This window comes from Loxodonta africana, chromosome 14, assembly GCF_030014295.1.
Source record: "Loxodonta africana isolate mLoxAfr1 chromosome 14, mLoxAfr1.hap2, whole genome shotgun sequence".
NCBI classification, from domain to species: Eukaryota; Metazoa; Chordata; class Mammalia; order Proboscidea; family Elephantidae; genus Loxodonta; species Loxodonta africana.
Genome location: NC_087355.1, coordinates 77010368 through 77037941, shown reverse-complemented (window position 1 = coordinate 77037941; position 27574 = coordinate 77010368). Strand labels below are relative to the sequence as shown.

Sequence of the window (27574 nt, the reverse complement as noted above, 5' to 3'; positions counted from 1 at the left end):
CAGAACCAAGAAAAAGAACTCCCTCCTTCCAGCCCGGAAAAGCTCTAGCTAGGGACAGAAGGAGAGAAACAGACAACATTGGGGGCCGGGGTGGGAGGAGGGGACAGGGGAGATGCATAAGAGAGGGGCAAATCAGTAGGAAAAAGAAACTCACTTCTTTAACTTTTCAAGAGAAGCCTGATTTATGCAAAGCCTGTGCTCAAAGTAGGTAAAGAAACAACAACAACAAAAGCCACCCTTAACCAAGCAACGGAAACAACAAGGTGTCCATAGAACACAGCTCCTCCGGGAGTGAATTCAGTGGGTGTGGCATGAGAGTCTGCACAGGACCCCTGCCCCCTTTCCAAGCCTAGGCCAACACGTGGAATTCCAGCCGGGCCCACATGCCGACTGCTTAGACCACGAGGCCGTTCCTCACCTCCAAGATGCAGCTCCCTTCTCAAACAGTGGAGGCCAGGCCACGAGGCTGGTTCCAGGCACAGAGTTCTGTTTGTCCTTCTGCCACTTCCATGAAGGTTTTTCTCTTAATAAATCTTCTGGGAAGTTTCACACGGGTTCGAAGGAGCCATACAAGACCCTTCTCCACACGTTAGAGCTTTAGAGAGATTCACTATGACCACAGGACTGTGTCAAGTGAACAAGTCTCAACTTGTCACCCCCAGTATGCAAAATAGGCCTACAACATCCTATACCAAATGGCACAGCAGACGCAGTCCTCAGCAGGCCGCCCTCCCAAAGGCCCCCGCCCACCAGCCACACACAAACACACGCTTCTCCTCGGTTTTCCCCAGCAACTAAAACGCTCCAGGAGCCTCAACTCAGACCAGAAGGTAAACAGCAAAACCTCACACTCTTGTCCCTAAACCCTCACTAGGGATTTCCTCTTCTCTCACCTTCTAGAAGGGCCTGAAAGCAGGGGCTGGAGTGAACAGAATATTCCAAGCCTGCAAATTACCAGCAAAAATCACGATGTATCCACACACGAACAAATGCGCCTCATGGCTGGCTTCCTGAAAGTCTACACCCAGGCCACAAAGGCTGGCATAAATAAGGGCACACGAGCCAAGGGAGGGCAAATCCAATGAAATCGACAACCTATCCCCCGAAAAAAGATGTGATAAGAGGGTCGGGGCAGCCAGCAGACCAACAAATGCAATGCAAAAGCAGAGAAAGTTTCAAAAAAACAGTTTCTGAGTTTTCGGAAATCACCTTCCCCCAACCCTGTTTTGGGGGTGGGAGCATGGTCAAGGGATGAAGAAAGGATTTTAGGGATCAAAGACCTCTAGCTTCACAAAGGGACCTCCAAGCCACAGAAGCAACCCCAAATCTGCACTGATTAGGAGGGGTCTATTTGTAGAGATTGGTTATTATACCTCTCACCAAGTGCATAAATCCATAAGTCTCTCTATGCACGGGCTATCTGGTGTCACCCTTCCCCTCCCCTCCCCCCTCCAACGCCCAAACTCGCTGCCAGTCTTGAGTCTGGAGATGAGGAGAGCTCACGGTTAACACACGGGCATCGGAATCCGAAAACCCCTTTCCTCAGCCCAACTACTCACTGCGCAACCCTAGCAAGGCCCAGGCCCGCGAGTTTCCATAAACACAGAGGACAAAATTCGAACTTACCGGAGGGGGGATCCAGCCGTGTCGCCAAAGGTCACCGGGCCGCCCACATCCTCCCCCGTGGAAATCCACGCGGGACACTCCGGCAGTGCCGGGCCCATCCCAGCTCCGCGGCTCCTCGCCGTGCCTCCCCGCCAGGCCACCCCGCGCCCGCCCAGCCCGCGGGCCCATGTGCTCGGCGGCCGCACGCGCTCTGCCCGGCGGGCCGCCCGTGACGTCACGGCGGCTCGCGCTCCGGGCCGCCGCGGGGGGGCCTCCCCGCCGGCCGCGTGCGCCCCGGTCCCCGCGCGCCCGGCCCCGTGGGCGCGCAGCGGGCGTCCTCGTCGCCTAGGGCGCCGCTGCGCCCGGCCCGCCAGGCCGCGTGCCCCTCCGCGAGCTGCCCGGGCAGAGCCGGCCGCCCAGCGGGGAGGGCCGCGCACGGGGGCGGGGCGGGCGGGAGCCGCCCCTCTGCCGCCGCCGCCGCGGGCCCAGATGGCGCGGACGAGGACGCTGTCCGCACGCGGCTGGGCATCTACGGAGCCCCGGCCCCGGGCGCGACCGAGCCAGCCGGAGCCTCCCGGGGATGCCAGCTCGCGAGTGCGCGGCGTCCGCGCGTCCCGCACTCCTCCGCACCCACCCCCAGCGCCCTGGAGGCAGGTAGTTGTCCCACTTTCCAGACGGGCAAAGCGAGTTCGGTGAAGTGGAAGAAACTAGAGGCGAAGAGATGGGTGCGCTTGGCGCAGAAGACCCCTGACTGAACTCGATCCCCAGTGATCCGTGCGCCTCCTTGGGTACCACCCAGCATCGGCGGGCCTGGCGAGAGAGGCGCACCTACCTTTCCGCCTCCTCCGACGTCTGCCGCGGTCCCTAGGCGCTGAGGCTGGCAAACCCGTCCGGAGTGCCAGTTGTCTGCCCCACTCCCTCCAGTCGGGCCGAGGTGACCTCCACAGTGTATTAAACTAGGCGCTCGAATGCCCAGTAAGTGCCTCCAAAGACACCCACGAGAACGCCGGACTTCTGCGTGCGGTCTAATTGTCGTTCTCTACACACTCCCAGATGCAAGGATGGCGCACGACCGGGCAGTGTTTCCTTCTGTTGCCATAGGGTCGCTATGAGTCGGAACGGACTCGACGGCACCTAACAACGACAACACACACACACTCCCAGAACAGGACCGATGGAAAGAGCTGCCTCCGTGCAGTTCAACTAGTATTTATTGAACACTTACGGGGGAGCCAGGCACTCTGCTAGACGATGGGGGTAAAGACAAGTTGGTGCAGACCCTTGAAGGAGGCCACACACGGTACAGAGTTGGGCGCGCAAATGAGTGGTTTCAATACTAAAGAGTCCGGGCAAGCGAAGACCACTCCCGTCGCCCCCCGCCCAGTACCCTACATTCCGCATCATTCCATCCTCCCCCTCCCCCAGGCTTTGTCCCCTCCCTACCTCTGTGTCATCTCCAATTTCTCTTCTGATGACTTCTTCCCGGCGTGAATAGGTCTCCTCTCTTGAAAAAAAAAAAAAAAGCCGCTTGTTTCACGTATTTATTTATAGCCACGGAGCACCTGTTCGGTGCGTGGCTCCCGCAGGTCTGTGGGCTACGGTGGTAATTTATTTATTTACTATTAAAGTAGGGAAGGAAGACCGTTATAAACCCCTACGGCTATTTATGGTGCTGAAGGAGCTGGGAGAATTTAGTCCTTTCGCCGTTTCAGGTGTTCCCAGGAACCAACCGCTCTGAGCTCAGGGGAGCCCGGGTCTGGTGGGTGATGGCCAGGAAAGACCCAGCTCCCACTGCGACCTCAGCTCGGTTCCCAGGTCCGTGCCTGCCTGGCCCCTCCTGCTAGCTGTCTGCTGCTGAGGCCTTTCCTCAACCCTGGACTCGACCTTGACTTTGATTCAGTTTGCCCCCTCTGGGTCCCTAAACCTGCTATACTGATCTTATATTCACATTTCTTTTAATTCCTTTTAGAATTTAAAATAGTTTTTCAGAAAAAAAATACAAAGGAAAAAATAATATCCCCGCCACCCAAAATGAACTCTCAATTACATTTTGGTATATCTCCTTCCATTTTTTTTTTTTAAAGAAAAATCTTCTTGGTAAAATGATGTAGTACATGCACATAATTAAAAAAAAAAAAAACTATGCAGAAAAATACAGAAGTGAAATCAAAGAAAATAAAAACAAATTCTATCAGCCAGAAATAGTTTTCATGAATATTCGGCAAATCCCAGAAGACATCTTTTTAGGCAGATGTACATATACCTGGGTGAATGCAGGGCTGTCAGACAGATAGGAAGAAATACGTTTATTAAAAATGTTAACAGGCGTATAGTTAACCAACTTAGAGCTGCTGTTTTAAAATGTAAAGTACTTAGTTTCTCTTTAACAGGAAAAACAAGCGAACATGAAGCTGAAGGCATTGTTGAAATTCAAATAAATAGTGATTTACCACATGACAGCTATTGCTTCCTAAATAATCCTGCAAAGGCTCAGAAAAGAGGCGATGGGAAACAAGAAGAGAGTGAAGTCTTGGGGTTTGATTTTTAGACATCTCCGTTTGAGAGCAAGAGCTTCCTCTCTATGAAAGTCAGTGTTAACACTCCCATCTTTCCTCTCACTTTTTATATTGCCTCTCTCCATTCTGTAACTGTAATTCTGAGGCTTGCTTAGTACTGGGTCTATAATTAACTAATTTCATGCCCACTACCTGTCCTCCCCTTCTCTACATCTGCTTCCTTTTCTATAAAATACATTCGTTTATCAAACACCATCAAGCTCCATTGTGTGCAAGGCTTGTTCTAGTCCCTTGGGCTACATGCGGGATCAGACAGGCAAGGTCCCTGCTCTTGTGAGGAAAGACAGACAAGTATGCAAATAAGCAAGGTCATCTTGGCAGTGATAAAAGCTATTGAGACGGTAAATCTGGGACAAGAACTACAAAGGGTTAGAGCAGGAGGGAAACTGACTCTAGATAAAGGAGGCCAGCCTTGCAAAGACAGGAGAGAGTGCTACAGGCAGAAGGAACAGCAAGGGCAAAGGCCAAGCCTGGAGGCACACACAACCAAGCTCATCCACTGTTCAGAAAAGGCTATTGAGGCAGACAGGCAAACAGTTGCAGTCATCGTTTTATGCTGGGTCAGGAATCACATGTCTTGAGCTGACCATTATACCCCCAGCACTGGCTCAGGAAATGCATGTAGAAGCAAGGAGTGAATGAATGAATGGACATCTTGGGTCTTGTGATAGCAGAAGGAAAGTGGATAGATGCCAGTTGCTGAGGAAGCACAAAGAGAGGCATCTGCTTCACAAGGGCTGAGGAGGCTTCCCAGGGGAGGTGGAGCCTGAGCTGAAACATGAAAAATAGGTTGGAGTTTGCCAGTTTGACAAAGAGGAGAATGGGGGCACTTGAGGGAAAGGAACAGCAGGTGCAAATGTTGAGGCTGGCAATCGTAAGCAGTGCTGTATGGCTGGAGTATAAAATCACTGTTGCAAAAAGGAGAAAGGTTAAACAAAACAGAGAAGGCAAGACTAGTTATAAAAAGGTCTTGGATTCTTGAAGCCTTTGTCCTGAAGAAAGTAGGCAGCCACTGAAGACCTGTAAGCAGGGCCAGGACACAAGCTGTCTTACTTAGGCCAACATTGACTCCCTTGCAGAGAATAGATTTCAGCACAACTTGATAAGAAGCAATGAGACCAATTAGGAGATGGCATCAGAAATTCGGGTAAGAAAAAATAAGGGTCTATAGACCAGAGCGATGGTCTTGGGAATGAAGAGAAAGGGGTAGACCCAAAGGACGATTAAGAGAACAAACCCACCAGATAGGGGAGCCTGGGGGAGAGGGAAGTAGGAATCAAGGATGACTCCCAGGTTTTTGGTTTCAGCAATTAGAGGGTTGGTGGTCCTGCTTATTGAGATAGGGAACACAAGAAGAGGGTACAGATAGGGGTAGGGAACGTGATGCCCTTGATTGTGAACTGGTTTTGGGGTCTTCCCATTGAAGTCCAGTAGGAAGGTGGCTGTAGGTGTCTGGTAGGGGATGTAAATACAGCAGTCAACAGTGTATAGAATAGTATACACTGTTGATGTATCGCTCAGTAAATGAGCTTACCCAAGCGAAGAGTATATTCTAAGTGAGAGGGCCAAGGATCAAACTCTGAGGAATGAACATTTATGGGCAAGAGGCAGAGGCTGCTTCCATATAGAATGATCTCTGCAAATCTATGGTTTGATAGTCCTCTGCGTTCTGCATGACCTCACAGGCCTTATTATAAGTTATGACAGGTCCTACCATTTGCTGAGGCTCCAAACCTCAGATTCCCCTCTTCTCAATGTCTGTGCAATGATTAGGTCCTGTAGATTCTGCCACCTCCCACTTCATCATTCCCACAGTTATCGCTGTAAAATAAGGTTTCATTCCTTTCTTCTGGTTTCTTCAACAGCCTAGCTGGCCCCTCTGACTTCAATACTTTCCCCACTCATACTCTCTTAATGAAGATCAAAAACTACAGCCTTCAGTATACATTACACTTCGGCAAAAAGAAAACAAAAATCCTCACAACTAGATGAATAACAATAAACAGAGAAAAGATTGAAATTGTTGAAGATTGCGTTTTACTTGGATCCGTAATCAACGCCATGGAAGCAGCAGTCAAGAAATTAAATGACATAATGTATTAGGCAAATCTGCTGCAAAAGACCTCTTTAAAGTGTCAAAAAAGCTAAGATGTCACTTGGAGGACTAAGGTGCACCTGGCCCAAGCCATGGTATTTGCAATCATCTCATATGCATTCGAAAGCTGGACAATGAATAAGGAAGACCAAAGAAGAATTGATGCCTTTGAATTATGGTGCTGGTGAAGAATATTGAGTCCACCAGAAGAACCAACAGATCTGTATTGGAAGAAGTACAGCCAGCATGCTGCTTAGAAGCAAGGATGGCGACACTTCATCTCACATGCTTTGGACATGTTATCAGGAGAGACCAGTCCCTGGAGGAGGACAGTATGCTTGATAAAGTAGAGGGTCAGTGAGAAAGAGGAAGACCCTTAATAAGATGGATTGACACAGTGGCTGCAACAATGGGCTCAAACATAGCAACGATTGTGAGGATGGCACAGGACCAGGCAGTTTTGTTGTGTTCTACATAGGCAATTTTGTTGTGTTGTACTTGCTATGAGTGGGAACCGACTTGATGGCACCTAACAACAACCCTCTGAATATTCGCTCTCACGAATGTTCCTTATAAATTTTAGATGCAGTTTTCCCTCTTCCCATTCTGGCCACCCAATATCTAGCTATCCCATCACATTAGCTTTTACTTTTCTCCTAGAATGTTCTTCCTCCAGGTCCTCACATCATTAGGGCTAAGATGTTCTTGCTGTCTTTTGCAGCTCAGCCCCCATCTCTCATCTTCCATGAAGACTTCACCGGATACTCCAGACTGCGCCATCTTCTCCCTCAAATCCACAAGGTCATATCAGGATTTTTTTCTGGCTAGTAATGCACAAATAGTACTTGTTATTAAAAATTTGAAAATATAGAAAAATGTAAGAACAAACATCAAAATGGTCCAAAATCTCACTATCTGGGATGCCTATTATTAACATTTTGACGTTATATTATTTCAGTCTTAAGTATATGCTATGTCTAAGTATATAAATGAATTTGTTTCCTTTTTTCAAAATTAGCATATCTTTGTAAGCTGCTTTTCTTTCACGCGTCTTCATATCCTAAACATTTCCCCATTTCCGGGCAATATTAAGCATTTTTGATTAAATATGCCCTTAAATACTTGCTTAATAATGTATTATATATCTATAGCAACATAACAGATGTAACGGTTTCTCTCTTCCTGAACATTTAGGTGGTTTCCAATCAATCGTTCTTCATTTTGTAGAAAACTGAGATGACAATCCTAGAACACGAGTCTTGGTAGAAACCTCTAACTGCTTCCTTAGGCTACTTGTTCGGAAGTGGACTTCCGGCCCTCAATAAGAGTGAGCCGGCTATTGATAAACGGTGCTTCAGAAAGGTTTCATCTCTGAGCCTGGGCATTTTCCTGCTCTCCCAATCCAGTAGGGCTCTTTTCTTGGAAGGAAAGCATTTCCCTTCAATGGGAGAAAAAAAAAAAAGGCATCTCATCTCCGTTTTAATTGCAGTCAGATTATTACAGAGAACGAGCATTTACACATTTGGTTACTGGCTCACCGCCTGTCTTTTAATGAACATATTTTGCTCAGGCCCGATGCTCATTTTTCCGTTGAGGGATTCTTTTACTTTTCGAAATTTTTCCCCGAGGGATTAGGTTCCTTTATTTTTCTTCCCCTTCTCCTCCTGCTCCTTTAAAAAAAAGCAATGCAAGCTCACTATTAAACAAATGACCAATATAGTACCTACAGGAAATAGCCATTGTTAACTCTGAGATGTATGCCCTTCCAGATACTTCCACACACGCACCCCTAGAATCAAACCATGTACATCATTAGTATTCTGCTTTTTTTCACTTAATAACACATCATGACCATTTTTCCATGACAGCACATACATTTCTACAGCATTATTTTTTAATAGTCACTAGCATTCCCCTGTAAGAGTGTATCATATTTTATAGAACCAGTACCTTATTGCTGGAAATTCAGCTTGCTTTCAAATTTGCATTATTAAACACAGCTCTGCTATGAGCATCCTTGTGACTAAATCTTTGCATATGTCCTTAATGATTTCCTTAGGGTAAATTTCCAGAAGTAATTTATGGGATATTAACACTTCATTTGCCAAACAAATTACAAGTATTTCTCCCTGGTCTCTTGTCTTTTCCTTTTGTTTAAAATGGCTTGTTTTATAAATACTTTCTAACTCAATAAGCTCATATCTGTTGTTAGATGCTGTCGAGTCAGTTTCAACACATAGGAACCCCATGCGACAGAACTGAATGCTTCATAGGGCTTTCTGGTTGTACCCTTTACAGAAGGAGCCCTGGTGATGCAGGGGTCAAGAACTCGCTGCTAACCCGACGGTCATTGGTTCGAACTCACCAGCTGCTCTGAGGGAGAAAGATGTGGCAGTTGGCTTCCATAAATATTACGGCCTTGGAAACCCTATGGAACAGTTCTACTCTGTCCTATAAGGTTGTTACGAGTCAGCATTGACTTGAGGGCAACAGGTTTGGTTTTTTGGTTTAATCTTTATGGGAGCAGATTATTGTTGTTGTTAGGTGCAGTTGAAGTGGTTCTGACTCGTAGCAACTCCACGCACAACGGAACGAAACGCTACCCGGTCCAGCACCATCCTCACCATCATTGCTGTGTTTGAGCCCATTGTCGCAGCCACTGTGCCAATCCATTTCATTGAGGTTCTACCTCTTTTTTGCTGACCCTCTACCAAGCAGGATGTCCTTCTCCAGGCACTGGTCCCTCCTAATAACATGTCTAAATCACTTGAGATGAAGTCTCTCCATCTTCGCTTCCAAAGGAGCACCCTGACTCCTTATTCATTGTCCAGCTTTTGCACACGTATGAGGTGATCAAAAATACCATGGCTTGGGTCAGGCTCACCTTAGTCGTCAAAGTGATATCTTTGCTTTTTAGCACTTAGAAGATGTCTTTTTCAGCAGATTTGCCCAGTACAATAAGTACGCCATTTAAGTTCTTGACTGCTGCTTCCATGGGAGTTGATTGTGGATTCAAGAAAAATGAAATCCTTGACAACTTCAATATTTTCTCTGTTTATCAAGATGTTGCTTATTGGTCTAGTTGCGAGGATTTCTGTTTTCTTTATGTTGAGGTGTAATCTGTACTGAAGGCTGTAGTCTTTGATCTTCATCGGTAAGTGCTTCAAGTCCTCTTTGCTTTCAGGAAACGAGGTTGTGTCATCTGTGTATTGCAAATTGTTAATGAGTCTTCCTCCAATCCTGACGCTGCATTCTTCTTCATATAGTCCAGCTTCTCATATTATTTGCTCACATGCAAGTTGAATAAATACGGTGAAAAGATACAGCCCTGACACACACCTTTACTGATTTTAAACCACGAAGTACCCGCTTGTTCTGTTCCGACTGCCTCTTGGTCTACATCCAGGTTTCGCATAAACACAGTTAAATGTTCTGGAATTCCTATTCTTCACAATGTTATCCATAATTTCTTATGATCCACACAGCTGAATGCCTTTTCATAGTCAATAAAACATAGGCAAATATATATCTGGCATTCTCTGCTTTCAGCCAAGATCCACCTGACATCAGCCATGATATTCCTGGTTCCACTTCCTCTTCTTAATCTGGCTTGAATTTCTTGCAGATTATTGTCAATGTACTGCTGCAACTGTTTTTGAATTATTTTCAGCAAAATTTTTTACTTGCCTGTGATATTAATGATATTGTTCAATAATTTCCACATTCGTTTGGCTCACCTTTCTTTGGAATGGGCACAAATACGAATCTCTTCCAGTCTGCTGGCCAGGTAACTGTCTTCCAAATTTCTTGGCATAGACAAGTGAGCACCTCCAGCGCTGCATCCGTTTGCTGAAACATCTCAGTTGGTATTCCGTCAATTCCTGGAGTCTTGTTTTTCGCCGATGCCTTCAGTGCACCTTAGACTTCTTCCTTCAGTACCATTGGCTCCTGATCATATGCCACCTCCTGAAATGGTTGAACATCGACCAATTCTTTTTGGTATAGTGACTCTGTGTATTTCTTCCATCTTCTTGTGATGCTTCCTGCCTTGTTTGATATTTTCCCCCATAGAATCCTTCACTATTGCAACTCGAGGCTCGAATTTTTTCCTCGGTTCTTTCAGCTTGAGGAATGCAGAGCATGTTCTTCCCTTTTGGTTTTCTACCTCCAGGTCTTTGCACATGTCATTATAATACTTCGCTTTGTTTCCTTGAGGCCATTAACCAGGTCTTTTTCCTTCAGCCCCGCTGGGTGAATTTGAACTGCCAGTCTTTCAGTTAGCAGCCAAGCACTTAACTGTTGTGCCACCAGAGCTCTTTAGCTGGTATCTACCGGTCTTTGGATGTGTAATTTATTCCTAATGCTTTATGTTCAGAAAGTCCTTACTCATCTTTTGATTGCATGTCTCTTCTGTGGGGTATGTTCGATTGATGCCTCGATATTTGTTTCACCCAATGAGTAGTCTAAGCCTAGCATATGATTCTATTTCCCTTGCTAGTAATCAATTCAGAAATGGACTGTTGATTCAGTTCTAGACAATAGTATATGAGAAGAAGTCTACTGAGAAGCTACTAGGAAAATACAAGCAATCCTAAAGGAGAGATATAAGAAGAAATTGTCTCTTCCTATGTGGAAAAGAATATATTTCTTTGTTGTTTAATACTCTGGTGACCATTAAGAAGGCCCTCAGCTGAAGGTAACAGAAAACCCTCTAAATTTGATTTAAACAAATAAAGGCTTCTATTTCTCATTAACCAGTAACCTAGAGGCTATTCGAAGTGGCTCAATATTGTCAAAAGAGCGTTATCTGTGATTTTCTGGAAACCCCAGTGGCATAGTGGTTAAGAGCCATGGCTGCTAACCAAAAGGATTCCACCAGGCCTCCTTGGAAACCCTACAGGGCAGTTCTACTCTGTCCTATAGGGTCACAATGAGTCGGAATTGACTCAATGGCAACGGGTTTGGTTTTTGGAAACCGTGGTGGTGTAGTGGTTAAGTGCTACAGCTGCTAACCAAGAGGTCAGCAGTTCAAATTCACCAGGCACTGCTTGGAAACTCTATGGGGCAGTTCTACTCTGTCCTATAGGGTCACCATGAGTCAGAATCAACTCAATGGCAATGGGTTGTTTTTTTGTTTTTTCTTAGTCAGGCTAGGACTATGGAAATAGTAATATGTACTTAAAGGCATGTTTGTGGGGATAAGATAAGATAAGCTCTGGAAAGAATGCTGTGTCCACCCAGTGTAATGTAGCCATTCATCCTATGTCTAGCATATTTACTTTCTTGGAAAATACATCTTGGTATTTCCTTGTTAGCACTGTTTTCTCGTTTCTTATTTATTTTATGTATGTATGTTCGTATGGTTTATTGGCTATTATTCCCCTCACTTGTATGTGAGCTCCAAGACAGGAGTGATCTTGTCTCTGTATCCCAGCGCTTACACATAGCAGTTACTCCATAAAATGTGTTAAATATTTGTAGGCTGAGTTCAGAACTTAGGGTGGGGTCTGGCACATGGTAAGTGGTCAAAAAAAAAAAAAGTGGTCAGTAAGTGTTAATTCCCTCCTGCTTTTTCTCCAATACTAAGGCAGTAGGCTGCCGTGGAATAAGCCCTGCATTTAGGATAAAAAAAAATGGGGTTCTGCGGCCATCCAAAGCAGAACAATTGGTCTCTATTTGCTTGAAGCAACAGAGGAAGAAGGAGAGTCAGAAACAGAAGGAGAAAATGGAATGCGAGGTTAATTGTCTCCGTGAACAACTGCCTCCCTTGCCGTGAGACCAGAACTGGATGATGGTGACTGGCTACCATTACTGAACATACTGATCGAAGGTTCTATAGAAGAATCCTGATCAAAAGGGGGAAAATGCAGAACAGGATTTCAAATTCTCGTGGAATCTAGCACTTCTGGGGCCATGGAGGCTGGATGAACCCCCAAAACTATTGCCCTAAGATAATATTTAAACCTTAAACCAAAAATATCCCCTGAAGTCTTCTTAAAACCAAATAGTTTAGCATAACTAGCAAAGAATGTATGCCCTGAGCATTATGCTTTTTTAAGATCTATCTATACGGGATCAAATTGACAACTCGAAAGATTAGATAGGAACCTTAAGGGCAGTGAGTTTATGTTCATAAGGGAGGAACAACTCAAAAAGGGAGGGTGAGAACGATTGTACAACTCAAAAAATGTAATCAATGTCGCTCAACTGTACATGTGGAGACTTGAATTGGTGTATGTTTTGCTGTGTGTATTCTCAACAACAACAAAAAATAAACCATTTTTTAAAAATTGGGTTGTAATTCTAGCTTTGCTAGTGCAGAGCTGTGTGACTTTAGTGAAGTGGCTTCCCTTTTTGTGTTTCTTTTTCTCCAACCATACAATGAGAGGATCCTTCTAGGTGATCATATCTAACTCTCACAGTCTACAGCTTTGTTATTCTGCATTAGTTCAGCATCTTCATGTGTGAAAGACCATGCATTATAGCTTACCTTTCCTGCCAAAAGAAAGAAGACACCTAATAAAGATATCTTCTTGCATGGCACCTGGCCTATAACCTACTGCCAATGAGCAGACTGCCAGAGCTAAAAGAGACCTCAGAAATTTGCCAACCCTTCTGTTTGTGCATGCAGAATTTTACCTGAGAGGTGAAAGTGACCGGCTGAAGGTCACACAGCTAGTTACTGAGCAAGCCAGGACTAGAACTAGGTTTCTTTACTTCTAATGTCTCTTTCCTCTATTGCATATGTCTCCAGAGTTCTTCCTCACTTTTCTGGGTGTAAACCTTCATTTTGCCTGTCTGCTAGACCTCAGCCCAGTTTAAATCTCAACCTAATCGTCATTTCTTTGTTTTGGGAGAAACTGGGGACACTCCAATGAACACAGTTAAAGGAACTTAGGTGAATGACTTGTGTTACTCTTATGGCTTGATTCATGATTAAACATTAATCAGTCCCTTCTGGACACATGTGGTCATTTCCTGCCAAGTTTCCCTGGTTGCTTGTCTAGTAGCCCTGACGCCTGGGGTCACCATCTTCCTGCCTCTCTTGCCTCCTGTACGCTTTATTTGGCCCTTTACCTAGACTCAGTGGTCTCCCAGGCCTAGGCGAAGTAAAATCTTTTTATTACAGTATCTGAAGGCTTTGTACTTGGGTCTCAGGTCAAAACTGATGACATGGCACCTACATGTCTTTCCAAATTTGCTAAACACAAGAAATCAACGTTGTGTGGTCATGGCCCTGAATTTGGAGCCAAAATGATCTGGGTTCCTGATCTGCTTCTGCCACTCTCCAGGCATGTGGTCACAAATTAGCTATTGAACTCTCAGATTCTCAGCCTGCTTATGTGCAAAACAGGAATAATAACATCTACTTCACACGGTTATAAAGAGGAATGAATGAGGCTTTGTCTACATGCATGGTGCAGTGATTGGCACATAAGTATCATAGTAAATACTTAATAAATATTTGTTAAGAATTATCAGAACTTAACCCCTTGGCTTGGACCCATCTGCATTGGTATTTCCTGGGTTTCACTCATCAACTAGTGGAACAGACTAAATAGAGGTAACAGTTCAAGGTGGTGCACAGGTGGAGAAGCAGCTCTTCTCCAGGCCGTCATTCTGGGCCCTAGGGTGATGGCAGCTCTGCATCTTCAATATGCAGCTTCCAAGTTGCCCTGGGGGTTGCCACTCCAATCAGCCTGAAGGGGAAAAGAGCATACAGGAGTGAGAATTGGTGTCCATGGGTCAGATCTGGAAGTGGTTTGCATCACATCTATCCACGTGCCATTTGCCAGAGCTCAGTGACATATTGTGAACAGGAGAAAGACGAAATGGACTTGGTGTCGCCCTGGTAGTCTGTGGCACAAATCCCAATTAACTCCTTTTTGTCTACATCTAACTCTCTTCTTGAAATGGACTTGACGGAAACAGGTTTTATTTAGTTTTAACTCTTCTGTCTTCATGGTAAGTCCTCACTCAGGCTATAAACCTCTGACTTACAGCCAACTCTTACCTGTCCTTTGCCTTAGTTATCTAGTGCTGCTATAACAGAAATACCACAAGTGGATAGCTGTAACGAACAGCAATTTATTCTCTCACAGTTTAGGAGGCTAGAAGTCCGAATTCAGGGTGCCAGCTCCAGGCCAAGGCTTTCTCTCCTTGTTGGCTCTGGGGGAAGGTGGTTGTCGTCAAGAGCTTCTCAGAGCAGGGACCCCAGGTCCTAAGGACACACTATTTTTCTGGCTCTTGTTTCTTGGTGGTATGAGGTCCTCCTACCTCTCTGTTGGCTTCTCTCTTTTATATCTCAAAAGAGAGTGACTTAAAACACAACCTAATATCGTAGATTGACTCCTGCCTCATTAACATAGCTGCCACTAACCCCACCTCATTAACATCATAGAGGTAGGATTTACAACACATCAGGTGACAAAATGGTGAACAATCACAGAATACTGGGACTCATGGACTAGCCAATTTGATGTACATTTTTGGGAGGGACAAAATTCAATCCATAACACCCTTTAATGTTATGTAAATCTGCCCTCACTTTCAAAGGATTGAACCAGCCCCTAATCGCAACAAATTCTTCATCCCGATCACTTTCACTTGTTGGAAGTACAGCTTTTATATCATTGAAAGGCTTAGAGCCTTTTCTTGCACTGAAGTAAGGCTGAATAAGAACTGTATGCACCTATTCTGACTCTGCTACAATTCCACTCAAAGACACACTTAGGAAGGGATTTCGTTCTTAAACCGGGGACTGCCCATATAATTGAAATTTTTTCTAACAATTTTAATATTGTAGCATTAATATCCTTATGCAGTTCACTGTCAGGTCTCTATTTTCTTCTTGGTAAATGAGAAGGGGAGAAAGCAGTTATTGAGCATGAATTCTGTGTCAGTGTATACGTCAACTTTTGCTGCTACAACAGATGTCCTAAAATCTCAGTGGTTGACAGTAACCAACATTTACTTTCTTGCTTACAAATTTGGTGTCATGGATTAAATTGTGTCCTCCCAAAATATCTGTCAACTTGGCTAGGCCATGATTTCCAATATTATGTGATTGTCTACCATTTTGTCATCTGATGTGATTTTCCTATGTGTTGTAAATCCTACTTCTTTTGTGTCCCTGGGTGGTACAAATGGTTTGCACTTAACTACTAACCTAAAGGTTGGTGGTTTAAACCTACCCAGCAGTACCATGGAAGAAAGGCCTGGCGATTTGCTTTCATAAATATTACAGCCAAGAAAACCCTACAGAAAAGCTCCACTCTGTAACACATGGGGTTACGATGAGTTGAAATGGACTCCATGGCAATGGGTTTTTGGTTTTGGTGCTGGACATGGCTCCATATGTCTGCCAATCTCAGAGTCTGGGCTGACAGAGGAGCCCCTGTCTGGGACATACTGTTCTCCCTGCAGAGTTGCAAGAGCAGAGGTGATATTCCCAAGGCTCTGCTTAGACATGGCATATGTCACACCCATGCACATGGTCAAAGTAATTAACATGGGTAAGCCAAAAGTCCTGGGACACAGAGTATATTCTGTCTAGAGGGAAGCATGGCAAGAATTGGGAAGGAAATGAATAATGGTGAACGAACATACAGCCTGTCAATCTATCACAGCCAGATACTTCATTGAAGGCACAACACATATTATTTCAGGAATCCCAATCTTGTGTATGAGAAAATGGGTGTCAGAGAAATTCAAACTTGCCCAAGTTGGCATAGTGGGTAAGTGGAAGAGCCAAAATTTGACACCAACTCCCATGTTGTTTTCCTTGCCCCTCTCTGAATATAGAGGCAACCCACTGGAAAACTTGCACATAACAGAAAGACTTGTTCACAATGGAGGTTTCATGTTTCTTTCTTTGTGAGTTTGTTTCTCTTTCCAGAAACCAGAGCAAAAACACATCTGGGAGTCATTGCACTCTCACCCACATTTCCCTTATCTTCTGTATGAATGTCTGCAGTTCTGGATTCCTCCATGAATGTGCCAAGATGCTATCACATGTTTGAGACCACCATCTCCTGCATGAAGCCATGCCTGAGACTCGCAGGCAGTTTTGGTCCTCTGGCTTGCCCTCATGCCTCATATGGACTTCCAGTATGGCCATTACTTCATCATGTTAGGTTTGTCCATTTAATTTTCTTTCTGTTTCCATTTATAAAAATAATGGTTCTTAACCAGTTTTTAAATTTTGAAGGGGCAGCTGTGTCATGTATTCCTTTGAGCAAGTAATGAAGACTGAGTCCTCCACCATGGAAGAATACACCCAGCTTCATATGCCCCAACATGTGCCCATAATTTCATGGGTCTATAAATTCTCACTTAGCAATATCTGCCCCGGGCTGTTGGCTACAGGACCACAGGGACTATATTTGTGCTTTTGTACCCCCAACACTTAGCACAGAACTTGGAACCCAAAAGATATCCCCAGTGATGTTGATGAAATGAGTGGGTGAACTGAAGGGAAAATTTTAGCTAAGCTTACACAGAGCTTATTATGTACCAGGCACCATTTTACAACCCATGAGGTGAACATGATTACAATCCCCTATTTTATAGAAGGAAACCCTGGTGACACAGTGGTTAAGAGCTACGGCTGCTAAGCAAAAAGCCGGCAGTTCGAATCCACCAGGTGCTTCTTAGAAAGCTTATGTGGCAGTTCTACTCTGTCCTATAGGGTAGGACCAGCCCATCAGCCAAGGCTTTGATATCTTGATCAGCTCAGTTTATCTAGAGCAAACAGAACCATGGGCCCGTTTGTCATTGGTCAAATACAAAGAAGCTAATTACTTTTAAATTGTCATCACGAAAAAGAAGAAGAAAGTGGGAGGCCTCACTTTACCTGACTTCAGAACCTATTATACAGCCACAGTAGTCAAAACAGCCTGGTACTGGTACAACAACAGGCACATAGACCAATGGAACAGAATTCAGAACCCAGACATAGATCCATCCACGTATGAGCAGCTGATATTTGACAAAGGACCAGTGTCAATTAATTAGGGAAAAGATAGCCTTTTTAACAAATGGTGCTGGCATAACTGGATATCCATTTGCAAAAGAATGAAACAGGACCCATACCTCACACCATGCACAAAAACTAACTCCAAGTGGATCAAAGACCTAAACATAAAGACTAAAACGATAAAGATCATGGAAGAAAAAATTGGGACAACCCTAGGAGCCCTAATACAAGGTATAAACAGAATACAAAACATTACCAAAAATGATGAAGAGAAACCCGATAACTGGGAGCTCCTAAAAATCAAACACCTATGCTCATCTAAAGACTTCTCCAAAAGAGTAAAAAGACCACCTACAGCTTGGGAAAGAATTTTCAGCTATGACATCTCCGACCAGCGCCTGATCTCTAAAATCTACATGATTCTGTCAAAACTCAACCACAAAAAGACAAACAACCCAATCAAGAAGTGGGCAAAGGATATGAACACACATTTCACTAAAGAAGATATTCAGGCACCCAACAGATGCATGAGAAAATGCTCTCGATCATTAGCCATTAGAGAAATGCAAATTAAAACTACGATGAGATTTCATCTCACACCAACAAGGCTGGCATTAATCCAAAAAACACAAAATAATAAATGTTGGAGAGGCTGCGGAGAGATTGGAACTGTTATACACTGCTGGTGGCAATGTAAAATGGTAAAACCACTTTGGAAATCTATCTGGCGTTATCTTAAACAGTTAGAAATAGAACTACCATACAACCCAGAAATCCCACTCCTGGGAATATACCCTAGAGATACAAGAGCCTTCATACAAACAGATATATGCACACCCATGTTTATTGCAGCTCTGTTTACAATAGCAAAAAGTTGGAAGCAACCAAGGTGTCCATCAACGGATGAACGGGTAAATAAATTGTGGTATATTCACACAATGGAATACTACGCATCGATAAAGAACAGTGACGAATCTGTGAAACATTTCATAACATGGAGGAACCTGGAAGGCATTATGCTGAGGGAAATTAGTCAGAGGCAAAAGGACAAATATTGTATAAGACCACTATTATAAGATCTTGACAAATAGTAAATCTGAGAAGAACACATACTTTTGTGGTTACGAGGGGGGGAGGGAGGGAGGGTGGGAGAGGGTTTTTTATTGATTAATCAGTAGATAAGAACTGCTTTAGGTGAAGGGAAAGACAACACTCAATACATGGAAGGTCAGCTCAGTTGGACTGGACCAAAAGCAAAGAAGTTTCTGGGATAAAATGAATGCTTCAGAGGTCAGTGGAGCAAGCGCGGGGGTCTGGGGAACTTGGTTTGCGGGGACTTCTAAGTCAATTGGCAAAATAATTCTATTATGAAATCATTCTGCATCCCACTTTGAAATGTGGCGTCTGGGGTCTTAAATGCTAACAAGCGGCCATCTAAGATGCATCAATTGGTCTCAACCCACCTGGAGCAAAGGAAAATGAAGAACACCAAGGTCACACGACAACTAAGAGCCCAAGAGACAGAAAGGGCCACATGAACCAGAGACCTACATCATCCTGAGACCAGAAGAACTAGTTGGTGCCCGGCCACAATCGATGACTGCCCTGACAGGGAGCACAGCAGAGGACCCCTGAGGGAGCAGGAGATCAGTGGGATACAGACCCCAAATTCTCATAAAAAGACGAAACTTAATGGTCTGACTGAGACTGGAGGAATCCCGGCGGCCATGCTCCCCAGACCTTCTGTTGGCACAGGACAGGAACCATCCCCGAAGACAACTCATCAGACATGAAAGGGACTGGTCAGTGGGTGGGAGAGAGACGCTGATGAAGAGTGAGCTAATTATATCAGGTGGACACTTGAGATTGTGTTGGCAACTCTTGTCTGGAGTGGGGATGGGAGGATAGAGAGAGAGGGAAGCTGGCAAAATTGTCAAGAAAGGAGAGACTGAAAGGGCTGACTCAAGAGGGGGAGAGCAAGTGGGAGTAGGGAGTGAGATGTATGTAAACTTATATGTGACAGACTGATTGGATTTGTAAACGTTCACTTGAAGCTTAATAAAAGTTATATAAAAAAAATTGTCATCACAAGATTTCCTGTCTACTGGAAAAATTACACATGTTAAAGACAGAGACTGTGGTTAGAAGTGCCAGGAAAGGGCCTAGGACAAGAAACAGGTCATCTGGACTCTGCCCCTTCTGTGTTATTTTTATTATTTTTTAAATAATATTTTATTGTGTTTTCAGTGAAAGTTAACACAGCAAATTAGGTTCCCATTTAACAATTTCTGTGCAAATTGTCCAGTGACGTTGGTTAGATTTTTCACTGTGAATCAAGATTCTTATCTCCTTTCTGGTTGTTCTCTTTCCAGTACTCTAGCTTCCCTGTCCTCCTTGCCTTCCCATCTTTGTTTTAGGTTAAATGTTAGCTATTTGGTTTCATACAGGTGACTTTTTAAATGAGCACAGTACTCATGGGTGATATTCTTTATTTTATAAGCCAGTCTGTTAGTTAGCTGAGAGGTAACCTTTAGGAGTTGTTTCGGTTCAAAGTTTAAAGGGTATCTCAGGGCGACAATCTCAGGGATTCCTCTAGTGTCAACAGGTCCAGTAAGTCTGAGTGTCTAAAGAATTTGAATTCTGTTTCACATTTTTCTGCCATTCTTTCAGGATCTATCCATTGTGTTCCTGATTAGAATAGTCAGTAGTGGTAACCAGGAGCCGTCTAGTTCTTCTGGTCTCCCTGGCTGTGATATTCTTTATTTCTCCCAGTGAAAAGCGAGGCCTGCCCAGGGCGATCCCTATAGAGGTCTTTCAAGCTCTGACAGCCTATGAGCCTGTGAATTTATTTAGCACTGAGCTCCACTCAATTGTCAAAAGCTGTGGAGAAACAGAGGTGAGAAAAGGATTTCTCTCTCTCTTTCTTTGTATTCATTCAGCAAATGCGAAATGAGCAGCTAGTGCTACAAGCGAGCCACGGCTCTAGGCACCGGGGGGACAGCAGTGAATGAAACAGACCAACATCCACGCCTTCATGAAGCTAAAGTTCTAGGCAGACAACAAACAGGCAAATAAGTAAATTACATTACAAATTAGAAGGTGATGAATACTATGGGGAACAATAAAGCAGGGTAGGAAGTCCTGCAAATTGAAAAAGGGAGGTTAGGAAGACTTCACCTAGAAGGTGATATTATTTGAAGCCTTTGAGGAGGGGAGGGAGTGAGCCATGCAAATATCTGGTGGAAAAATGTTTCAGACAGAGGAAAGCAAGTGCAAAGGCCCTGAGATGGGAGTGTGCCTGAGGAAACAACAAAGAGGCACTGTGAGTGGTACAGAATGCCCACGAAAGAAGAGCAGAGCCTGAGAGCAGGGAGGCAATTGTGTAGGGCCTGACAGGCAATGGCCAAGGACTTTGGCTTTATGTTCTGAGCAAGATGGAAGCCATTGAATGGCTATGAGAAAGGAGTGACATGCTACGTCTTAGCTTTCAAAAGGGGACTTCTGGCTGCTGTGTGAATGGACCACTAGAGGTCAAAGGAAGAAGCAGTAATGCAGGCATCTTGGCTTGGATCAGGGAGGGTAGAGGTAGGAGGTAGAGGTGTTGAGAAGTGATCAAATTCTGGAGACTATTATATGTATATATATATACATATATATGTGTGTATTATATAATTTTTTTCAAAGAGAATGTTCTTACGAGTCATTTGTATAACTAAAACTATCTATACTGGGTTTTATGTATATGCATATATATAATTTTAATTATGCAAATGACTCATAAGAACATTCTCTTTGGAAAAAAAATGAAACTTTGCAGTTCAGGCTATTGTTTCATTGACCCTCTTTCCCTTAGTATAAACAACATGGTTGCAGTCAAGGTTCCTGGGAAATAGACTCTGAGACACAGATTTGGATCTGCAGATTTATTGGAGGTGTCCTTGGGACAACATCACAACAGAGTTTCAGCTCACCCAACAGGGAGCTCTGCATCTGACATGGGCCTTAGGAGAAGTTCACAAACACACAAAGAAAATGATAGCCCAAAGGACTAATGGACAACATGAATCACAGCCTCCACCAGGCTAAGCCCAGAAGAACTAGGTGGTGCACAGCTACTACCACTGAACCACTCTGACAGGGTTCACAATAGAGGGTCCCAAACAGAGTGGGAAAAATGTAGACCAAAATTCAAATTCTTACACGTACTAAAGACCAGACTTACTGGTCTGACAGAGACTGGAGGAATCCCTGAGACTATGGCCCCCGGACACCCCTCTAACTCAGAACTGAAGCCATGCCCGAAGTCCATCTTTCAGCCAAAGATTAGACAGGCCTATAAAACAAACAATAAGACCTGTGCGAAACATGCTTTTTAGTTCAATCAAGTATATGAGACTAAATGGGCAACACCTGCCCAAAAGCAAAGGTGACAAGGCAGGAAGGGACAAGAAAACTGGACAAATGGACACAGAGAACTTGGGGTGGATGGGGGAGAGCACTGACACGTCATGGGGATTGCAACCAAGGTTACAAAACAATTTGTGTATAAATTTTTGAATGAGAAACTAATTTGTGCTATAAACTTTCAATTAAAGCACAGTAAAGTTGAGGCAAGGGGTCCTTGACTTTACACCCTGCACTGAGCAGGCATTGGGTATGGGCTGCCCCTGAGAAGGAGATATAACTTTGGGGGTTACAACTCAGAGACAGACACAGCAGGCAGCACTGGGGCAATGAGTGACTTTGTGAAAAAGGCATGACCTGAGCATGACCATAGCATCTACTGCAAAGCCCTGACTCCACAAAGGCAGACACTGTGATCCATTTGAACTGTACGCCTCCCACCATCTAGTCTGTCTTAGTCTGGAAGCTTCATCAAAACCTGTCCATTAAGGGTGACCCTGCTGGTACTTGAAATACTGGTGGCAAAACTCCCAATATCACAGCAATTGACAAGCCACCACAGTACGACAAACTGACAGATGTGTGGTGGAGTCTATGGGCAAAATATTGAATGACCCAGGAAGCATCAAGAGCAAATGGAAGGCATATAGAGTTACTGTACCAGAAAGAATTGGTTGGCATTTAGCAATTTCAGGAGGTATCATATGATTGAGAACCAATGCTACTGAAGGAATACGTCCAAGCTGGATTGAAGTCATTGGTAAAAAACAAGGCTCCAGGGATTGATGGAATACCAATTGAGATGTTTCAATAAACGGATGCAGTGCTGGAGGTGCTTGCTTATCTATGCCAAGAAATTTGGAAGACAGCTACTTGGCCAACCAACTGGAAGAGATCCACATTTGTGCCCACGCCAAAGAAAGGTGATCCAACAGAATGCAGAAATTATCGAACAATATCGTTAATACCACAAGAGTAAAATTTTGCTGAAGATAATTCAAAAGCGGTTGCAGCAGTACATTGACAGAAACGGCCAGAACTTCAAGGTGGATTCAGAAGAGGACATGGAATGATTGATATCATTGCTGATGTCAGATGGATCTTGGCTGAAAGCAGAGAGCACCAGAAAGATGCTTACCTGCATTTTACTGACTATGCAAAGGCATTCGATTGTGTGGATCATAACAAATTATGGCTACCATTGAGAAGAATGGGAATTCCAGAACACTTAATTGCACTCATGCTGAACCTGTACATAGACCAAGAGGCAGTCTTTCAAACAGAGCAAGGAGATACTGTGTGGTTTAAAATCAAGAAAGGTGTGCATCAGAGTTGAATCCTTTCACCATACTTATTCAACCGGTATGCTGAGCAAATAATCCAAGAAGCCAGGGGAAGGGGACTTAAAACACTGTAATCAAAGTTTACAGTCTTAAGTATGGATTACACCTCAACATAAAGAAAACAAAAGTCCTCACAACTGGGCCAGCAAGAACATCACGATAACTGTAGAAAAGATTTCATTTTACGTGGATCCTCAATCATGCTCATGGAAGCAGCAGTCAAGAAATCAAATGATGCATTGCATTGGGAAAATCTGCTGCAAAAGACTTCTTTAAAGTGTTAGAAAGCAAAGATGTCACTTTGAGGACTAAGATGTGCCTGACCCAAGACATGGCATTTTCAGTTTCCTCGTACACATCCAGAAGTTGGGGAATGAATAAAGAAGATGGAAGAAGAATTGATGCCTTTGAATGACGGTGTTGGCGAAGAATATTGAGTATACCATGGACTCCTAAAAAAAACAAACAAGTCTGTCTTGGAAGAAATTCAGCCAGAATGCTCCTTGGACATGTTATCAGGAAGAATTTCTTCTTCTTTTTTTTTTTTTAATTTAACTTTAGATAAAAGTTTACAGAACACGCTAGTTTCTCATCAAAGAGTTAGTACACACATCATTATATGACTTTGGTTAACAACCCATAACATGTCAGCACTCTCACTTCTGAACCCTGGGTTCCCTATTACCAGCTTTCTTGTTCCCTCCTGCCTTCCAGTCCCTGCCCCAGGGCTGGTACGCCCCTTTTTAGTCTTGTTTTGGCTGAAGGGTGAACCTCAGGAGTGGCCTTTTTACTTAGCTGAAAGGGTGTCCAGGGGCCATACTCTCAGGTTTTCTCCAGTCTCTGTCAGGCCAGAAAGTCTGGTCTTTCTTTCTGAGTTAGAATTTTTTCTACATTTTTCTCCAGCTCTGTCTGGGACCCTCTATTGTGACCCCTGTCAGAGCAGTCAGAGGCGGTAGCCAGGCACCATCTTATTGTACTGGACTCAGTCTGGTGGAGGCCATGGTAGATGTGGTCCATTAGTCCTTTGGACTAATCTTTCCCTTGTGTCTCTAGTTTTCTTTATTCTTTCTTGCTCCTGAAGGGGTGAAACCAGTGAAGTATCCTAGATAGCCACTCACAGGGTTTTAAGGCCCCAGACGCTACTCACCAAAGTAGAATGTAGAACATTTTCCCTATAAACTCTGTTATGCCAATTGAGCTAGATGTTCCTGAGACCATGGTCCCCACAGCCCTCAGCCCAGCAATTCAGTCCCTCAGGGAGTTTGGATGTGTCTATGGAGCTGTGTTTTTATGGAGCTACCATAGGCTTGCCTTGTACAGGTAGTGCTGGCTTCCCCAGGATTGTGTACTGTCGTACCCTTTACCAAAGTTACCACTTATCTTTTGTCTATTAAGTGTTTTTCCATCCCCACCCCTCTACTCCCTTGTAACCATCAAATATTGTTTCTTTTTGTATGTAAACCTTTTCATGAGTTTTTACAGTAGCGGTCTCATACAATATTTGTCCTTTTGTAATTGACTTATTTCACCCAGCATAATGTCCTGTGCTGAGTTCCTTTTGTTTGTGGATTTCTTTTGTTTTTGTAAACTTTGTTTTTATTGAGACTTTATGTTTTTCTTCTTTATTTTGACGAGTAAGTTTGTTAACTTACTTTGTGGTTACCTTGAAATTTACCCTTATCTTCCTAGGTTTGAACCAGTCTATTATTACTTCCTCTCCACTGCAGAGTTGTATACCTATGCTGTTTATTCCCTCTTTTATTATTCTGACATTGTTGTCATTTACAGATTAACCTCTCTGGCTCTCTGTTGCAATTGCTTTGGTTTTGGACAGTCCTTGAGAGTTCATTTCCTAGGTTGGCATCTGGCTGATACAATCTTGCGTCCTAGATTCAGGCTGTGGTCTGATGTTGTTTGTTCTCAGACAGAAGGAGTCCCTTTAATAATCCTTGTAGGTTTGGTTTGGTTTTTACATACCCACTTAATTTCTGTTTATCTGGAAATGTCCTAATTTCACCATCATATTTGGATGAAAGTTTTGCAGGATATATTACTCTTGGTTGGCAGTTTTTTTCTTTCAAGGTCTTATGTATGTCATTCCATTGCCTTCTTGCCTGCATGTCCTCTGCCAAATAATCAGAGTTTAGTCTTATCGTTTCTCCTCTGTATGTCACCTTTTTTTTTCTTGAGCTGCTCACAGGGTTTTTTCTTTGTCCTTGGTTTTAGCAAGTGTGATTACGATATGCCTTGGTGTTTTTCTTTTGGGGTCCATCCTATATGGAGTTCATTGAGCTTCTTGGACGGTCAGCTTTTCATCATTCATGATATTAGGGAAGTTTTCTGTTAGCAATTCTTCAATGATCCTCTCTGTGTTTTCTGTTTTCTCTCCCCGTTCTGGAACTCCAATCACTTGCAAATTTTTGCTTTTGATTGTATCCCACATAATTCCCAGGGTTTCTTCATTTTTCTTTGTTCTTTTTTCTGATTTTTCCTCAAACAGAGTTGTAGCCAAATGTTTGTCTTCAATTTCGCTGATTCCATCTTCCATCATTTCAAACCTGCTCCTCCACCCTTCTGTGGCACTACCCATTTCTGAAATCTTGTTGTTTATCTTTTGGATTTCTAACTGTTGTTTTTGTATAATTTCTAGTTGTGAATTTATTTTGGCATTTTGTTCCTGTATTACTTTCCTAAATTGTTCCATTTTTTTTTTTGTCTGTATTTTCCATGAATTTGCCTTCTCCAAAAATTTGTCTATTTTTTTCCTCATTGTGATGTGTGGAGCTAATAGGGGTGTGGGAAAGAGGAGAGAGAGGAGTGAAAAACAGGAGCCAAAAACAAACAGGCAAAGAAAGAGGAAAGAAAAAAAAGTGCTAAGGGAGCAGGCTGTTGGAGTAGAGAGATGAGAAACTGAGAAATGGAGAAAAGAAAAAAGAAAAAAAGGTGGGGGGTGGGAAGAAAGAGATAACTAGATAAAAATTTGGAAAAGAAAAGCCCACGGGAGTCCCAGAGTCCCGCTGCTAAGACTGGGGAAGTAGCTCCCAGACTGTGCAGTATAGCCTGGCTGTAGCGGGTATAGATGTCACACAGCACCAGGTATTCAGGGGATCCAAAAAGAAGATAAGTATAGGGAGACAAGAACTGAAAAATGAAGACAGACAGAAAGAGAAAAAGAGAGAGAAAAGAAAAAAAAAGAAAAAAGAAATGGCCCCAGGGATCCCACCTACGTGGCTGTGCAGATGAAGGTAGTGGCTTCTAAACCCTGCAGTGCAGCCAGGCTAGAAGGGGCTCCCAAGCTGCACAAAGAAAGAGAAAACAAACAAAACAAGGAAAATAAAGCCCCCGAGATCCCACCAGCGTGGTGTCGCAGGCTGGGTGAGTGGTTCCCCAGTCACGTGTGGCTTCACAGCCTTTCAAGAAGAAGCAAAGATGGCACATGGAGCCAGATGTTCCAGAGAAAGGAGCGGGGAGTGGTAGGAGGCACAGAAGAAACCAAAAGAAATGGAAAGAACCGACACCAGCTCAGGGGTCCAGCCAGTGTGGGCAGGGTGAATCCAAGCAGCTTGAGGCCAAAGCAGTTGCCTCCTAGCCAAGAGTTGGTGGCTGGCGGGAAGCAGAGGAGGCCGAGGCGGGGTGGGGTGGGGGAGGGCTAGGAAAGCGAATATCCCTCGTTACCGGGTGCTCTGTCTCCTTCTGGGAACTTCGTGAAGCTGCTTTCCCATACTCCCTGTCCGCTGATCTCCGCCATGGGTGGGGTAAATCCAAGTGGCACTGATTCTGTACTTCCCTGACAACTGACCCACAGCAGCCAGCCAGGAAGCTCAGAGGTAGACCAGCGGGGAGAGACCCGGGGAGTGGAGGGGAGCATGTATCGCTGATTACCGGGTGCTCTGTCTCCTGCTGGAGTTCCGAGAAGCTGCGTTCTGGTGCTGCCTGCCTGCCCATCCCCAACTGGAGTCCAAGACGGTGGATCTGTGCTGGTTAACTACTGGGGCGGTTTGTCCTCCGTCAGTTTCTTATTCCATTCGGTGCTTGGCTGAGTTCACTATCTCTTCATTTGGCACTTCAGGTTCCAGGAATGACATTTGTGTGTTTTACTTAGTTTTTCGTGTCTTTGCTGTGGAGGGACAGCGTGGTGCTTCTGTCTATGTCTCATTGTTGGCCAGAAGTCCCTCTCAGGAGGAATTTCTTGACAGTTGCTTCCATAGGTATTGACTGTAGGTCCAAGTAAAATGAAAACCTTGACAACATCAATCTTTTCCCTGTTTATCGTGATGTTGCTTATTTGTCCAGTTGTGGAGGTTTTTGTTTTCTTATATGTTATATATTATAAAAATAAGTAAATAAATAAACCCAAACCCATTGCCAGAGAGTCAATTCCGACTCATAGTGGCCCTATAGGACAGAGTAGAACTGTTCCATAGGGTTTCCAAGGAGCAGATGTTGCATTTAAACTGTTGGCCTCTTGGTTAGCAGCCAAGCACTTAACCACTGTGCTGCCAGGGCACCTGTATATTACAATATTATATATATATAAATAGGCAACCTGTGTGTGTGTGTGCTTTTCTTGTAT

At 44.0% G+C, this 27574-nt stretch overlaps 1 protein-coding gene across 16 annotated transcripts in view; it reads right to left on the bottom strand.

Annotated features, from left to right (window-relative positions):
* MYC (MYC proto-oncogene, bHLH transcription factor) overlaps positions 1 to 27574 on the bottom strand; it is a 295153-nt gene that overhangs the window by 235392 nt on the left and 32187 nt on the right. For all 16 annotated transcript variants that reach the window (XM_064268071.1, XM_064268070.1, XM_064268074.1 and 13 more), the window contains exons 4-5: positions 3049 to 3109; positions 2438 to 2739 (exon numbers count right to left, since the gene is read on the bottom strand). The gene's annotated coding sequence lies outside the window, so the exon portion shown is untranslated. The remainder of the gene's footprint in view (positions 1 to 2437; positions 2740 to 3048; positions 3110 to 27574) is intronic.